The sequence below is a fragment of the Salmo salar genome, chromosome ssa05, assembly GCF_905237065.1.
Source record: "Salmo salar chromosome ssa05, Ssal_v3.1, whole genome shotgun sequence".
Lineage (NCBI taxonomy): Eukaryota > Metazoa > Chordata > Actinopteri > Salmoniformes > Salmonidae > Salmo > Salmo salar.
This window is the reverse complement of record NC_059446.1, coordinates 56,380,116-56,383,842: the sequence shown is the minus strand read 5'-3', so window position 1 is coordinate 56,383,842 and position 3,727 is coordinate 56,380,116. Positions and strand designations below refer to the sequence as shown.

General features: G+C 46.1%; 1 pseudogene; it reads left to right on the top strand.

Annotated features, from left to right (window-relative positions):
* Positions 1-985: 985 nt before the first annotated feature.
* LOC123743041 (myelin-associated glycoprotein-like) lies at positions 986-2,660 on the top strand (annotated as a pseudogene).
* The last annotated feature ends 1,067 nt before the right edge of the window (positions 2,661-3,727 follow it).

The following is a 3,727-nucleotide window of genomic DNA, read 5'->3' as shown; positions in this document are numbered from 1 at the left end:
ATCCGACGAGTGCCAGAGCCGGAGTAGTACGATTCGATCTTAGTCCTGTATTCAGCTTTGTCTGTTTGATTGTTCGTCGGAAGGCGGGATTTCTTATAAACTTCCGGGTTAGAGTCCCGCTCCTTGAAAGCAGCAGCTCTGCCCTTTAGCTCGGTGCGAATGTTGCCTGTAATCCATGGCTTCTGGTTGGGGTTTGTACGTACAGTCACTGTGCAGCGACGCTCCTCAGCCCTGAGTCTCCAGCGACGCTCCTCAGCCCTGAGTCTCCAGCGACGCTCCTCAGTCCTGAGTCTCCAGCGACGCTCCTCAGCCCTGAGTCTCCAGCGACGCACCTAAGCCCAGAGCCTTCAGCAGTGGTCTACAGCCCTGAGCCTTCAGCGGGGGTGGGCAGGTTAGAATGGGGACTAAGGCCGGAGCCAGAGCCACCTCCGTAGTTGGAGGATTGAGGTGGGGGGTGGGGGGGGTGGGGGGGTGTAGCACGGGAGTTTGGGGTTATTTTTTGAGGGGTTTTTGTTTAGGTGCATTCGGGGTCTGCTGGGGTTTTGATAGGACCTCCAATTAGAGGTAGCAGGTTGTCGTTGCCTCTAATTGGAGGCCATATTTAGTTGGGTTAGTTTTCTCTTGTGTTTTGTGGGTGGATGTTTCCTGTATAGTCTGTGCACCTTACGGGACTGTTTTCGTCGTTTGTTTTGTTTGTGTTTTTTCCTTCAATACATAAGAAGATGGTCAATATACTCGCTGCATTTTGGTCCACTCCTTACGACGATCGTTACACAGACAAGTGAAGTATTACTCATGACTCTATTAAATTCCCTCCATCAGGACAGGCACCTCCAGCAGCAGCTCCAGCAGCTGCAAACAAATACAGCAAACCTTCAGTCCAGAAAAAATAACAGCACAGACTGGCCTATGTGCTGTTATTTCATGTACTTTCACTCACCCTGATCACGTCAAGTTTAGAACAGCAATATGGTACAAATGCCCTATGAACGGCAAATGCGATAAGGGTAAAGAAATCATTTTTGAGGCAAAGGACTGTAGAGCTGTCTGGGAGTTTATTGGGCGCCCTCTAGTGAACATTATTACTACTACTACCACCACCAAGCTGAAGAATCAGACATTTTCTGTCTTGGCTACTTTTCCCATGTTCAGCAATTCAAGGTGATCCTCAGATACGTCTATTGTCTTTTTACACACAATCATCTTGACATATGTCATTCTTACCTGAGATAAAAGCAACACAGGCTCATTAGAATATGTACAAAATAGTGATATTAACCATTTCAGTTATATGTCACAGCTACTGACATTAGTTGACCACAGGTAACATATTACTTATATATTGAATATAACATTATATTGCCATATATCACATAGCATGGGGCTCCATTGGTCCAAAACAGAACAGTCAAGTGTGAAGTAGTTGATGTGTAATTGAGGTCCGATGTCTGTTGCAGAGGTCTCTGGTGGAGGATTCAACAAACACCATGTGGTTGGTGCTTGGAGCTGCTTCTGCCCCTGTTGCTGAACATCAAAGGTAAAACTCTTATGTTTCTCATTCCCTCTTGTCAGTGTGAATAACTACTCAATTACACCACAATAACTCAGACTGCGGAAATGAATTAAGACTACATATGTAATACTAGAAAAGCAGTAATCTAGATATGCAATTGCACTGTAAAACTGATTTGGTGGTTTTACTGCATTGACCCAGTTGACTTTGAGTGTGTCAAACTTATAGCAAACAACACTAAAACAAAAGGGTACAGAGTAGACACAGGTTCCAACTGTCACACATGGCAGCAGGGAATCAGACTAATGTTCCAGTGCTGAGGGATGGCTGGCGTCCATCTTGGATCAACCTTGTCCCTCTCACTTAAAGTGTTGCCAGTGGTGAGAGTGAGACATATGCTTCCTCCACATAGGGTCTCTGCTCTTACCATCTCACCCAGGGAGATCCTCATGATATCATCCTCTGTTCTCTCTCTCTTTGTTCTTTCTGATCATCTTTTCTCAGTGATTCCATTTGAAACTGTATATGTATTGTAGATTGTTCATTGATATACAGTTTCGCTCTCAATATTCCAATTTGCAATCTCCCTCATTCCCTCTCTCAGATGTCAGTGGCCAGTGGAATGTTTGGGTTCCAAGGGACGTCTCGGCCATGACCAACTCCTGCGTGGTCATCTACTTCACGTTCATGTATGCGGCCACACCGCGGCATCCACGACGTCTGGTACTTTGGCAAGCCTTACCCCCAGCTCTTCCCACCTGTGGTGTTCAAGACATTGCGCGGGAAAGTTACAAAGGGCGTACCAAGCTCATTGGGGACCTGCACCAAAGGAACTGCACCCTGCTCATCAGTAATATAGGTACAGAGCACTCCCTGACGTACTACTTCCGTGCCGACCTGGACGGTGCCAACATCTACACCTACCCAGAGTTCTCTGAGCTCAAGGTGCTGGGTAAGCCTGCTGAGAGACGCTGAGAGGCTTTTTTAACAGTATGTTTTATGGTCTGGATTGCCCTCGCCTGGTATCATATCTGTTTGTGCTGTCTTGCCAACTACTGTGGCCACTGTTTGGATTGACTTGGCATAACAATGACAGTAGGAGTTGGCAAGCACAAAAAGATATGGGACCAGCAAAGGATTGCCCTAGCTGTGATTATAATTATTTTAATTTGAATGAGAATAGGTAAATGTTGTGAATTTGTTTATTTTAAGTCATTCACTTATGTCCTCTCTGTCCCCCATACCAGCCCACATTGACATCCCTGTGGAGATAGTTGCTGATGACGTTGGCGTGCTACAGCATCCTCCAGACAACTGTCCAGAGAATAGCCCAGAGATCCAATGGATGTACACAGATTACATGCCTGAACCCCACTATACCTTAGACTACGTGGAAGAGAGCAACACAGCCGCACTGTCAAGCACGCTCACCTTCACCACCAAGCCCATGCACAATGGGAGACAGACAGTACTGCTGCCTGGCAGAGAACAAAGATGGACGAGCCAGCAGCACTGGGGTGGAAGGTAGCCTAGTGGTTAAAGTGTTGGGCCAGTAACCGAAAGGTTGCTAGATCAAATCCCCGAGCTGACAAGGTAAAAATCTAATAGTAATGTACCACACTATATTACACCACACTACACCATCCCAACTCTACATATCAGTCATACCTCTCTTCAGATGCAACTGACCTTCTGGAAGAGTCCATGTGCACAGTGGTGAGGGAAGTAGTCCAGTGTGTTTTCTTGGCTACGGGTAACCCTGAGCCCATCATTGAGTTCTACCTCCCCGACAAGAACATCAACGACACAGACGGCCTCTACAACTACTACATGCACACGGATGGCCACATGTCCACGGGCATGATAAAACTACGGGAGAAGGGTGAGCAACCTGGGCACTGCAGCGTCAGCAACATGTACGGGTCAGAGAGCTTATATCTGGAGTTACAGCAGGAGAGTGAGTACACAAGTTCAGGTTCATCGTTAAACACAGAAACAAACGCATACAATTAAAATGCAAAACATTGTATAGCCAAGCATGCATGAGAGATAGAACTGAAATCGGAAGTGTAGTACCTTTATATGATATCTAGGTTGACTGTATAAGTAAGAGCACCAACTGGCTACCCCATTGGCTTGATATGGCAATGGCATTATCTTGAATGTAAATACGTTATAGTACCTAGCTAAAAGGTATCTTCTGTTTCTACACTG